This window comes from Eulemur rufifrons, chromosome 29, assembly GCF_041146395.1.
Source record: "Eulemur rufifrons isolate Redbay chromosome 29, OSU_ERuf_1, whole genome shotgun sequence".
Taxonomy (NCBI): domain Eukaryota; kingdom Metazoa; phylum Chordata; class Mammalia; order Primates; family Lemuridae; genus Eulemur; species Eulemur rufifrons.
The window spans coordinates 21,147,458-21,162,080 of record NC_091011.1 but is presented as its reverse complement, the minus strand read 5'-3'; the positions used below and the strand labels follow the sequence as shown (position 1 = coordinate 21,162,080).

General features: G+C 35.8%; 1 protein-coding gene across 16 annotated transcripts in view; it reads left to right on the top strand.

Moving 5' to 3' along the window:
• Positions 1–14,623, top strand: part of BBS9 (Bardet-Biedl syndrome 9) — a 440,322-nt gene that overhangs the window by 93,516 nt on the left and 332,183 nt on the right. The window lies entirely within an intron of this gene.

Sequence of the window (14,623 nt, the reverse complement as noted above, 5' to 3'; positions counted from 1 at the left end):
TACCTTTGTGGGTTCCCACTTTTACTTAGTTTTTGGCTTCTGAATTTTATTTACTTTTTTTTTTTGGCAGTATATTGATGTACTTTAAAATGCTGTTTCGAGCAAATATTTAGTCATTTTAGTGAGAGAATCATGGTATTATCTGCTATTCTCTTCCTCTACTTATTTTGTAATTTAATTTTATTTATCTTTGTCAGTAATTAATAAAGAATTCAACAAACATCTACATTAACTTGTTTGCTAAAATGAAATATTTAACATTTTATATTTAAATCTGCATTTGTGATATAGGCCATGTTAAATTTGGAATCAGAAAGGAATTTAGAAATTATGTCATTAGGTACCTATTCCACACATAGCATTCAGATGGAGAAACAACATGGAGATTAGAAGATATGGTGTTGATTTCTGACCCTGCTACTTACCAGCTGTGTATCCTTTAACAAATCATGGAAATTTTCTGAGCCTTTGTTCTCTCCACAGTCAAATGAGGACAATAGATTTTGACCTTCCTAAGTTACCAAATAGTTGCTAAGGTTGGATGTGCTAATAATGTCTAGGCCAGCGCTTATAAATGGTACTACTGTTAATTTTGAAATCTGTAATTTGGTTCTGTTAATTTCATTGGACTTCTATGAGACAAGGTCATCAATGCATTCATAGATTGCTACCTTTGTTCCACATAATGTCTTAAAACCTGCCTCAATTCTTTAACTTTCCTTATTTAATTTTCTCTTTATATGACATTGGAGCTCAGTTGGCTTTTAGAGCATAGAGCAGAAACCAAGAAATTTGCAAGCTGGCTTACAAAGATTTATTGGAATATACAAAGGGTGTTCTCTAATGATACATGTCTTTCACATTCATGTCTGATGCAGTTGTATTCCAGTTTTTTAAGGTATAAAAGAAAGCCAGTCTTTGACAGAGAAAAGTAAAAGCCCATACAATATCAAATCAGTATTGGGAAGATTTTTAAAAAGTCAATTGCCTTTAGGTAGGATTGGATTCTTTCTCAACTTGTCAGCAGAGGGAGCCTTTGCCTCATGTTTTGATCCCTTAAGTCTGACAATGGTGAGTCGGTAAAGAGCCAACATATTAATATTTATGGAAAATGCTTGCTTCCTTACCTAGGCATGAAGAGGTTTTGGAACCAGTTTTTCCTTTGTTCCTGGAAAGGAAAAAATTTTGGTGCTTGTTTTCTGAGTTCTTTATAATAATTGTTCCCAAGTGCTGATGTGGAGGGTTCTTTAAAAATAGTTAATACTGAGATATAATAGTGGTTCTCAATTGCTATCCCCTATTAAAGTTTTGAATGGTCTTAAGATAATGAAAAAGAAATAGTTAATGTAGTATATTTTTTACAAAGCTAAATTTTGTTCAGTTAAAGGACTGTACTTGGTGCTGACATTTTTACTTTTTTACTTTCTACTTATTTATATTATATTGTCTTTTTATAAAATGTTGGTAATGACAGCCTGTTTTTTAAAAAAATTTCCTGTGTGTGGTTCTCAAGGTTGACAAGACTATGATGTTCTCCGGTAGTTTCTGAAATTTTGCAGGTCAATGAAATTCAGAAGCAGTTGTTGCTTTACTGAGTATTTTAGCAAATAAAGATGGAAATTCCTGAGCTGAACCATTTGTAACTTTCTGGTCACCTAACTTTCCTCTGAGATCTTTCTTACCTTTGATACCTAAGCTGTGCCACTTAATGACTAAATTATCTGATATTCAAGTGTAGATGAGCATAGATGCTAGAGGAAGTTGGTTTAATTCTTTTTTTTAAGCATGTTAGATTTGGAATTAAGATTGTTATACATTCCTACTACCTTCTAGGTACTGAGCTAAGTAGTTAACATATGTTCTCTAGTCTCCTCCTTTAGTTTTCACAGCAACCCAGTGGGGTATAGAGGTGGTAAAAAGGTTTATTTGCATTTGAAGACACAGTCTGAATGAAATTAAACAAAGTACCCAAGGTCACATATCTAGGATATATCAGAGCCAGAATCCAAAACCTTATCGTGTCTTTCTGATTCAAATCATTGCTCTTTTCATTACTTATTGCTACTTTATCTACATTTGTACTTTCTCTGTATTTGCTCAATTTCTTCTTTTATGATATACTATCCTGCTTTAGCAACATGGAACAGTTAGAGAGTATCCTCTTAGTGCCCTTTTTAGGTACTTTGCTTGTGGTAACAATCTCATTTTCTTTCTTTTCTTTTCTTTTTTCTGAGACAAGGTCTTGCTCTGTTGCCAGGGCTAAAGTGTAGTGGTATCATCAGAGCTCACTGCAACCTCGAACTCTTGGGCTCAAGTGATCCTCCTGCCTCAGTCTCTCAAATAGCTGGTACTACAGGTGCAGGCCATGATGCCTGGCTAATTTTTTTTTTTTTTTTTTTTTTAAGAGATGAGGTTTCTCCCAGGCTGGTCTCGAACTCTTGGGCCCAAGTAGTCCTCCTTCCCTGGCCTCCCAAAGTGCTAGAATTACAATTGTGAGCTACATTGCCTGGCCTAATGTCTTGTTTTGCATTGCCCAGAAAAAGACTTTGTGCCTTGACTCTAATAATTGCCAAAGCTTTAAGTTTTAATTTGAGTATTTTTTTTGAAGTCAAAGTTTTAGGAAATACTGATGGATCCTAAGGATCATTCTATTCCTTTGTTATACACCTTGGGTTTCCACAATTCATTCTTTATGGTTGAATGATTTCCCTCCTCATGTATATATTTTCTTTGTGGCATTGTCCCTCCCCTTTTCTTTATGGCCCATATTTTCTTGTATTGTCTTTCCATTAGGCTTTATCTTTTTTAAGAGCTGGGTTAACCTTAACCTTTTCCCTCTCTTCTTAATAGTTCTTAGTGTATCTAGTGTTAAACATACAATGAGTACTTGGTCTTTTGACTTAGTGCTAACTCTGTAGTACCGAGATGGATACTAGGACCTGAAATAATTTTGAATCACAGTTTCTTAAATGTTAAAACTAATTATCTTAAGACCTTCACTATATAATTTTTACTTTGATATTGTTCATTCATTCAACAAATATTTTGGGGGGGTTTTCATGTGAATATGGCAATATTGTCAAACATTTTGGCCCTCTTGGTGATTATTGGCATCCTAGTAATCTAGTACTACAGTTTAACACGGTTTCTGGGCCGGGCGCGGTGGCTCACACCTGTAATCCTAGCTCTCTGGGAGGCCGAGGTGGGCGGATCGTTTGAGCTCAGGAGTTCGAGACCAGCCTGAGCAAGAGCGAGACCCCATCTCTACTAAAAATAGAAAGAAATTATATGGACAGCTAAAAATATATACAGAAAAAAATTAGCTGGGCATGGTGGTGCATGCCTGTAGTCCCAGCTACTCGGGAGGCTGAGACAGGAGGATCGCTTGAGCCCAGGAGTTTGAGGTTGCTGTGAGCTAGGCTGACGCCACGGCACTCACTCTAGCCTGGGCAACAGAGTGAGATTCTGTCTAAAAAAAAAAAAAAAAAAAAACAACACGGTTTCTTGTTTTCAAGAGGGTTCAGTTTAATTAAATAGATATTTTTGGAGCACCAACATATGAGATTGTGGAAATGCTGTGAGCTAGATAATAAAAACAAAACAGCCTCATCTTCAAGGATTTTATGCATCATTTGTAGAAATGAGAGAGGGGAGAAAGATGTGCAAAATTTAGATGTGTTATTAGGAAAAATATTGTCAGTACTAGTAGGGAATGATGTCACATATTCCATGAAAGAACAGAGAGAGAGATCCATCTTTATGCCTAAAAGGAATTGGAGAAGTTATCATGAAAGTGGTGGTGTTGGATCTTGGGGGTTGAGGATGTATAGAAGGATTTTGTGAGGTTGAGATGGGAGAATGGCATTGAGGTGAATCGAACTAGACTAAGAAAGGCATAAGGGCATTTCAGACAGGGTTACTTTACCTAGAGTATTTGGCTGGATGAGAGGGAGTGTAACAGAGTAGTCACCCCTCATCCCATAGATACGGAAGAGAAATATTGACAGTGGGGAATATGCAACAGAGGGAATAGCCTGAAAAAAATGGCAAAAAATATTTTCTGTTTCTTTAAAATATTCCCACTCCTTTTTGAGAACTAAAACCTGCATTCCTGCCTTAGGCCGGTGGTTGGGAGGAACGGATTAAGCCTTTTGTTCTTTGTGCTATAGGAGATGGCTCAGTCAGACCTGGCAAACAAAGGTCCTGGGTGGAGGTTACAGGATTGTCTTCAGAATCATCAACTGTAGTTGAACAGCACTTGCCTGAAGCTGAGAACCCACCCTTTAAAAGCTCTGTATTTCTGCCTTTTGTTAGGATAATGGCATTTCAGACAGGAGTCTCCATCTTCCTCCTTTGCCAGCAAAGTAATAAACTTCTCTTTCCTTCTCCTCAAACTACTTATGCTCATTCTCCTGATGCGGCCTTGAGGACAAATGCTGAGCTTTGGGTAACAGGAATACTCAAAGTTTATTTAACAGTCACACTGAGGAGTTCTTTGGATATCCTGTTTATGAATCTGTAGTTAATTCTGGAGGTACTGGAGTGCCTTTGAAATTTTTGAGTAAGTTGATAACATGATTGCATCTGTATATTAAGATGATTATTTTGGTGTGTTTGTTTTTTGACTTTTATTAAAGATATGGTATTTTAATTTCTTCCTTTAAAAGAAACCAAGGAAATTTGATATTCTAAACAATGGCTAAATGGCACATTGTACTCTGTGATAGGAGTGGACAGTTCAGGAAATTTAAAGTTAGTATTGTCATCCCTAATTGATTTTGATTTGCTTTTTAAAATTGTGTAAGTTTAGATCAAGTTGAGCCTCAGCTGAGAATTTCCTGTTGTTATTTTTTTCACAACTTTAATTAATTGGTCATAGGGAGTTCAGTGTAGCTGTCACAGTGAGAAGAAACTTGTCCTTTCCCCAAAAGTTCACTGAAGATCAATTCACAAGGCAGATTAATAAGAGAAAGGTTTATTTACTAATACCATACACATAGGGAAAATCACCCAATATCCCAAAGAAGGTCAGATTTTTTTTTTTTTTTTAAGTAAGTTCATATATTTTTATACACACTTTTTAGAGGGAAGGGGGGAAATGAGGAGTACATGTAATTCTGTTTAGGGGCTAGACAGTTGCTAGGGAGGATGAATGGATGGGAGAAACAGATTGACTTATGAATTAACCTGAGAGATGGATACTATATTTTAGATGATTTGGGCCTCGTCTAGTTGCATTCTTGATCGCTTTTTCTGAAATATATTGAGAGAACAGGGAGAGGAAGGGAAGTCAATTCCCCCTTTGATGTTTTGATCAGGTTAGTCTGGTTTATGCAGATAGAGGGAAAACCCCCTCCAAAGCTTTGTTGATCTTGAGGGGCCTGCAATTCAAAATACTCTTTATACCAAGGAGTCAATTTGGGGTGAAATTTCCTGAGGTTCTTCACAGCCTATAGGGTTTTCTTGTTCCATGTTTTGATATGCTAAGATTAAGAGAGTTAACAATATATAAAAAGCAGAGCCTGTTATGGTGTTGTGTGCCTGTAATCCCAGCAACTCAGAAGATTGACATGGGAGGATCACTTGAGCCCAGGAGTTTGACACTAGCTTGGACAGCATAGCTAGACTCTGTTTCCTGCAACCCCCCCCCCAAAAGCAAATATTTAGCTTTTGAAGTTATTGCTTTATGGAACTGATATTATTGCAAATGAGGAATATTTGCACAAAATGAAAAAGTATTTTTAAAATTTTCTGTTTTTTTAAATATTTTGGGGAATGTTCTCTGGGTTTCTTACCATGATTGGTTATTGCCTTAAGAAGTTTACTTCACTTTGAAACTGGTTAATTAATTAATTAATTAATTTTATTTTATTTTTTTTAGAAACAGGGTCTTGCTCTGTCCCCCAGGCCAGAGTGCAGTGGTGTGATCATAGCTCGCTGTAACCTTGAACTCCTGGGTTCCTGCGATCCTCCTGCCTTGGCCTCCCAAAATACTGAGATTATAGGCATGAACCACCATGCCTGGCCTGAAACTGGTTATTTAAAAAAAAAATGTGTATTTCAACATGATACTCACCCTTTAAGAATTTTTCTTTTGGATGAAGAAGAAGAAAGGAATGCTAAGTACATGGGCTCTTCTGTACAATATCATCTGTCTTATCTTTCTTATGTTACTTAGGGGGTCATCCTGCAAAAAACATCAATATGGGGGTGGGGGGAGAATATGAATATGAGTATGTATGTTGGGGTGAGGGTGCAGAGGCAGAGACAGCTCACTCCCCATTCCCAGATAGAACTTTCTGGCAGAGTCATAATATTCTTCTTTAGAGATTTCAATAGTCATCATGATAGGGAAATTGCTATTTTGAGGAAAGTATTAAGTATTTTAATAACTTAAAATAGGCAGAAGATAATCTTGAACAGCCAGTGGTTCACACAGACCTAAATTCCGGGAGATTTTTCATAGTCCTTAAAGTCTTAAAAGCCCTTTGCTTTAGCAAAAGGGATGAATTTCTGACTGTGTGTGTATATGTTCCTTCTCACATTACATTTTATCCTTTTTGCTTTGAAGGAATTTTTCACCCTCAGTTTTAAGTTTTTTCACATAATTTGGTCTGTAAGGAACAAGGTAATCTAGTAATAGCAGTTACTTACTATTTATTGAATACTTACCAGATACTAGGCAATATGTATTTTTATTATATTTAATCTTTATAGCAGCATCATGTAATATTCTCTTCATAACAGTGCTTTACAGGTGAGGAAACTGATAGAGCTCTCAGGGCAAAAATAAAGATGCAGCAAACCTGTCCTCAAGTTGTGGCTTTGCCATCAGTTCTGATGAGCATGTTTCATCAGCACTGTCTCCCTCCACCCAGTACCCTCCCCTCCTAACACCCTGCAAACATAGCTCTTTTATTATCCGTGTCTCTGTGCATGGTGTTCCACCTGCTTTTATTTCTCTGATTGCCTGACAAACTCTTTCCCAACCTGTAAGACCCAAGTGTTACCTCTGTTCTGAAGCCTCACCTGATTCTTCCAGACACTGTTAGTCATCCTCCCATAGACTTTTAAATTACTTTAATATGTCTCTGTTCTTACATTGTGGTAATATTTAATTGTTTTAACTCCCACATTTACCAAACTTCCTGGGGATAGGGAATATGTCTCTCCTAGCACATACTAGGTATATAATGAGTGTTCATGAAATTTGTTGAATGAATGTGAGTTCTGGAAAATGTTATCAAAACTTTCATGATCATTGCATCCGACAAAATAATTCACCCAATATTTTGTGAACGCAAGTGATAATATAATTTTTAGGGCCTTCTTTTAAACTCTAACATTGCATTCATATTGAATCCATCACATATAATGCTAATTTAATCAGTGGTTGTAATTTCCTTATAATATATTATTAACCTTGTTCGCAGTTTAGAGGAAAACACTGTGATAAATAGCTTGTCAAAACACACAGTAGTGGTCTTTGTAAGGCAATTAAAGTTTGCTATTAAAATGAGACATTAAAATGTCAAAAGACAAGTTCATAGGAAGAGTTAGTATGTAGACTCACATTTTATTTTCTTGAGTCTTAAAGTAATTAGTCTCATGACGTTATTTATTAGGGTAACACTTGAATAATAGTTGAGAATTTGTGTAACTTTTCCTTGGTACATAATTTAAAATATTAGCTATTTAGCTCAACACATGTATTCTATTTATTGATTTCCTCTGTTCCCTTAGTGTTTTAAAGTTTTTTAATTTATTTATGCCTAAGGTTTTAAACTTAGAATTTAATTGGATATTGCATTATTATTAATATTAGGCACTAATTACTTTTAGAATGCTCAAACCAAAAAAAAAAAAAATGTAAAGAAGGAAGCTAGCTATTCTTTCAACTAATTACCAGTTATTAATTATTAAGCATAGCCAAATAGTAACATGTATCTCAAAACAATGGTGGTAATTTTATTTGTATGATATGAGTGAAAAGTACAAAAATGATATTTAATGGGAAATTTATACTTTTTTAATCTCTAGAAAGCCTCTACTGTTTGCTTTTAAGGCAGTATCTGTTGGAATCCTACTCCGAACCTTTTTATGTCTTTGCTCATAGCAAACATGTATCATTTTGAGTTAGGTTTGCAGTAAAGATTAATGACTTTAGTGTTTCAGTTTTTCTGTAGCAACAACAAAAATTTTTTCTATGGATGTGTAAAATGAACGGAAGTACCACAGACTTTTGGATTCTTCTGTTCTTATGTATCAGTCTCTTGATGTTTCCTGTCTGCCTTTTTGACTACCTATACAGCTGTTTTTCATGTGTTTTTCAGAATTGGAGAAAGACCAAGTATTTTTGACATCTGCATGCTAAACTGCATTTATGCTTGGCCACAGGTCACGTTTGCATTTCTTCACTTGTAGTTTTACTCAATGTGTAAAAGAAATATGAGCATAGAGAGATTCAAAAAACATGTAGCATGCTGAGTAATGGTAGTCTTCTTTCATGTATGCCACTTCAGTTACTCTGCTGCATAGGTTCCACAGGAAGGGAAAGACACAGAGAAATGGAGGAAATGGCATTCAGGACTGCCCTCCATGGGACCCTTGTTGCTATAATGAATGATGGAAAATTCTCTGGGCCATGTATGGTAGAAAGAACTTCTGGGCATGGGGACTCACACAGAGACACACAGATACACACACTCCATTTAAGTAATTGGTCTATAATTCAGTAGAGAAATGGTTAATCTAGCAATCAGTTTAATATGTAATTGATTACCAGTTTATGTATCATGTTAAAGCTTTGACTACCTGCTATTTTAACACCAGGAAATGAGACATACTATTTAATAAATATATTCATTACATGAACCTGCCACAATGGAACTTGTCTGCCTCTACCCGCTATCCCCACAGGCACATATAAAATTTTTTTTTGCCTTTGAAAATGAAAAATACTGATTTCCAATATCCTTTCAAAATGATCTTGGTAGGTCCTTTCTCAGTTTGTTCCCAGATCTTGCAAATAATATTTCAAATCACAGCAGTTATTTTTCTCTCATTCTGCTCAAGATTAATGGAATAAACATTCATATTTTAAATTCCGATGAAATTTCCACGCTTCCTAATTTTTTCCAGTTTAAAAAATATTTTATTTTTTTCTGTACAGTTTAGGCAGCATCATGATATGGTCATCTTTTCTTTCTTCCTTCTTTCCTTTTCTTTTCTTCTCCTCCCTTCCCTTCTCCTCCCTTCCCTTCCCTTCCCTTCCTTTCCCTTCCCTTCCCTTTCCTTCCCTTTCCTTCTCCCCCCTCCCCTCCCCTCTCCTCTCCTCTCCTTCCCTTCTTTGTTTGAGACAGAGTCTTACTCTGTTGCCCTGGGTAGAGTGCAGGTGGCATCATGGGAGTTCACTGCAACCTCAAACTCAGTGGGCTCAAGTGATCTTCCTGCCTCAGCCTGTGGCATAGCTGGAACTACAGGTGCAGGCCACGAGACCTGGCTGATGTTTCTATTTTTAGTAGAGACGGAGTCTCACTCTTGCTCAGGCTGGTCTCGAACTTCTCAGCTCAAGTGATCCTCCCACGCTGGCCTCCCAGAGTGCTAGGATTACTGGCATGAGCCACCATGCCTGGCCGATATTGTCATCTTTTCAATATGTTGCTTTTAGGTTTCATATTCTGTTGGTAAAGCTGGATCCATTGCACTGTGGATCAAGTTTAATTGCCTTTGCATCTTTTTCTAATATGTTCCTTTTCTCTCCCAGAAATTCCGTCTCCTTTTACCTTTGACCCCTATTCACTCTGCTTATCATTTGCAGTCCAGGATGTAGCCTATCTCTGTCATGAAACCTTTCCCAGGAAGTTCACTGTGAAGAAGCTCTTTGATTTTTCTGTTTCATATCACTTAGATTTTGTATGTTAACATGTTATTTTTAAAAATTAATGTAAGTTTTGCCTCCCTGAGATTCAGTGTGGTATAATGGAGCCAGCTGGACCCCTGATTGAATACTAGTCTGTCATTTTCTAATTGTTTGACATTAGATAAATTGTTTGAGCTTTGTGGGTTTCAGTCTTATCATGTATAAAATGGGTTCAGTTTTTAGAGTTATTAAAGGTTATAGCTAATATGCTAGTTAAGTGTTTAGCATGAGGCCAGATGTATAATAAGTGTTCAGTAAATGGCTGTAGTAGTTAGTATTGCTGCTGTTCTGTATTTCTTACAGCTCCTAATATAGTACTGAGCATGTGGTAAGGAGTCTTGGAGTATGGTTCATGGCTAGGTCATTTAAATAGCTCCTGAAATCCCATTGCTTTTATGAAAGCTTCCTGTTGGCTTTGCTCTATCAGAATTACAAAAGTTTCATGGCTTTTCTGGACTATTCTTTCTATTTCCATTATCTGTAAGGAGAGCCTTTGGTATGTGTTCTGAAGTGGCTTCCAAAACAGTGATTTGAAGGATTTATTTATTTATTTTTGAGTAATGTTTTGGATTGATCCCTACATTTTTCTAAACATCAGTAGCCAAATTGTAATAAATAAAGCATTTTTCACATACTTCATATGTAGTGTGTGAAACACATAGAATAAAATCTTAGCCAATCTGAGCTGCAAGTGAATAAATTTATTTTGCCTAGATTACTTCAGCTCAACAAATAGTTATTAATATATCTCCTATGTGCCAGGCATTTTATAGTTGCTAAATTTACAAAGATGAGTAAGAAACAGTTTCTGCCTTTAGATTTAGTCTAGGGTGAATGAGGGACACAAAAACAGACCATTTCAAGAGATGATTTGTTCTAAGATGGAGATAAGGATGGGGCTTTGTGGAATCACAGATGGAGGGTGATTGAAGGGGAAAGAGAAGATTTATGGGAAGATGTGAGCCTTAGCCTGTGATGTCTCTCAGAGGAAATATAAGTTGATTCATTTGATTCAGGGACGGACACCCAACTCAAAGTGGCCTCAACATTGATGGGAATTTATTGCCTGCAGAGTTCAGAGGTAGATTTGGCTCCAGGTGAGGCTTGACGCACTGGCTCAGTGTCTTCCATGGCTCTCTCTTACCTGTGCCCTTGGAAAAGCCAAGTGGCCTCTGTGATTTCATCCTTCTCACATATATGCTCTAGGGAAGAGTAACTTTTTCTCTAGTTCCAGCTCAATTTGGGGGTTTAGTTTCTGTCAGTGGCTGTAAATTATACTTACCACTGAACCAATCACTGTGACTAGTGGGATACTAATTGGCTCACATAAGTCAGGGTCTACCCCTCAAGTTTAGAGTGAGGTCAGTCTCACCCAAACCTCATGTTTAAGCATGGGAGGAGAGGGGAATAGATGACTGGGAGGAAGCTAGCAAATATTTGGTAGACCAGGGAAGAAAAGTGAAAGGAATTTGTGGGGAAAGGAAATAATATAAACAAAAGCAAGGAAGCATGCATCATCGTGATGTGTGTGGGAAATAGCAAGTAGTTAAACATTAATATAACATGTAGTTATAAGACTTAGGAAATAATTGTAAAAATAATAATGTAATTACCACTGCTAGATCTAGTTTCCATATATTATTTAATTCTCACAAGTTACTCCATCTTGCAGATAAGGAAACTTGAGCTCAGGCTTACAGCTTATAACCAGTAGAGCTGGACTCAAATCCAAATTATCTGGCTGTAGAGGCAGCTCACTTGTACTGTACAGTACATTAAGTATTTTCCTCTATGTTGCTAGAGTTTTAGGAAATAAGACCTCTTTTACTATGCTAAGGGGCCAGGTTTTATCTGGGGTTCAAGTTCTCTCTTAGCCCTAGTTCTTCATCCTATCATGCTAAGGCAGTGGTTCTGAAACTTTAGCATGCATCAGAATAGCCTCTATGGCTTGTTAAAACCTAGCATTGCTAGAGTTTCTGACTAAGTAGGTCTAGATTGGGATCTATCTTTTTGAGATATACAAGGCTAATAATTGCTTCTGTGCTAATAGAGCCAAGACTGATGTTCTTTTTTGAATTATTTGATATGTATTTATGTATTTGATATGTATTGTAGATGTTCTGTTTTCTGCCTTTTTTGTCAGGGCATTAGCTGTCACTGCTCACAGATGACAGTGTCTTCTCTCCTTTTCTAATTTGGTACTTTCTTTTTCCTGGGTCAGGGAAGCCGGTAATAATAGCCCCATAATAATGCTATAATTTATTGTGTGCCTTTTATGTGCTATGTATTGTTATGAACTTTTAACATCTTATCTCTAACTTTGGAACTCCTTTTTGTCAACTTTATTGACATTTAATTGACAAATAAAAATTGTATATATTCAAGGTGTACAATGTGATGTTTTGATATACATATACATTGTGAAATGATCACCACGATTAAGCTAATTAACATATCAATTGTCTTACCTAGTCATCTTTTTTTTTTTTGGTGATAACAACACTTAAGATCTACTCTCTTAGCAAATTTCAAGTGTACAATACATTATTACTCACTATAGTCACCATGCTATGCGTTAAGTCTCCAGAACTTACTCATCTTACAACTGCAAGTTTGTATCCTTTGACCAACATTTCCTCATTTTCCCACGTGGTGACCCTTGGTAACCACACTTCTACTTTCTGTTTCTATGCATTTGAGTTTTTTTAGATTCCACATATAAGTGAAATCGTGCAGTAATTTTCTTTCTGGGTCTGGCCTGTTTCGTTTAACATAATCGCCTCTAGGTTCATCTGTGTTGTTGTAAATGGCAGGATTTCTTTCTTTTTTCTTGACATGTGAGGTGCTATCTCGTTGTGGTTTTGATTTGCATTTCCCTGTTGATTAGTGATGTTGAGCACCTTTTCGTATACCTGTTAGCCATCTATATGTCTTTGGAAAAATATCTATTCAGATTCTTTGTCCATTTTTTAATTGGTTTATTTGTATTTTTTTTGCTATTGAGTTCTGTGAGTTTCTTATATATTTAGAGATTAATCTCTTATCAGATATATGGTTTACAAATATCTTCTCCCATTCTGTGTACTGCCTTTTCATTTTCTTGACTATTTCCTTTGCTGTGCAGAAACTTTTTAGCTTGATGTACTTTCACTTGTTTATTTTTGCTTTTGTTGCCTGTGCTTTTGGTGTCCGATCCAAAAAGTCATTGCCAAGACCAATGTCATGGAGCTTTTCCCATATGTTTTCTTCTGGGAGTTTTACAGTTTCAGATCTTAGGTTTAAATCTTTAATCTACTTTGAGTGGATTTTTGTATATGGTGTAAGATAAGGATCCAATGTCATTTTTTTTGCATGTGAATATCTAGTTTTCCCAACACCATTTATTGAAGAAGCTCTCCTTTCCCTATTGTGTATTCTTGGCATCTTTGCTGAAGATTAATTGATAAGCTTGGAGCTCTTATACAAATATACTCATTTTACAAATGAGGAGGCTGAAGCTACAGGATTATCAGTAACTTGTTTATAAAAACTACAATTGTTAGAATTATAATTAAAATAAGAATTGATGCCCTGAGTGAGACCTGGGAATCCCACCTATAAAAAATTTACTTGGTTTTCATTACAAAGACCTTGCAGCATCTATTTCAACTATTTAGAGGCATTTCACACTTATTCCTCTTTTCTAGACGTAGACAGGTGGGATTGCCAAATAGCTAAATGAGATACTCTTTGCCTGAATATGTCTCTGTAACTACATGTGTACAGCATGCATACACATATAGCATGCATACAAAATCATGCCTTTTTTTGAAATCTTTAATAGCATAGTGGATAAAGAGTAGACAGGATCAGGTGCATTCAGGGTGATATGGTCATAGGCAGGGTAAGGATTAGATGAAAAAACAAAACTTAAAATAGTAATTGTGAAACCTACCATGCATTATAAAAGAATCTGAGTATTGAGAAGATACTTTTCAAATAGCATTCATATGAACAATTATTATGTCTCTAAAGAGATCACTGAATGGTTCAGATGTATGTTTAGTGAACATTGATTTGCTGAGACAAATATTCATCCTAGAGACTATTTAAGGCTGATAATCCTATTGTTTCAATCAAGATGGGTTAGATATTACAGTTATAAGCAACTCAAAATCTGTTTGTTTTTTCTTTTAAAAAACTCATTTAGCAATTTTTTAAATAAAATTACCCAGCTGTATAATTGTGCTTAGTCAAATACAACAATAAGGATATCACCTATTTCTATGTAATTTGATTTCTTTTTGAGCAAAGTCATTCTTTAAAATTTAAGTATACTGTTTAAGATTGTCATTGATATCCAAGGTAACATAGAATAGTTACTACAGGACTTACTGTATATGGTACGTATGGGTTACAGATGGCGAATTTGAGGATTGACTTTTTATTTATTACCTTAATGAGTAGCTTAATTTTTTTCTGACATAGTTTTTCCATACATAATACATTATAGGATACACTAATCACACTAGCAGAACATGAAAAGTTAGAGGCACTAGATCTTTCTTAGATTAGGGATAGATACTATATTAATATCATAGAAATCATCATTATCATCTCAGTATATTTTAAGAACTGTGAATATTGTATTTCATATGGACAGATAGTAGAAGACAAATCAAAGTCAGTCTATAGGGCAATCATGGATTAGTGTTTTTCAGT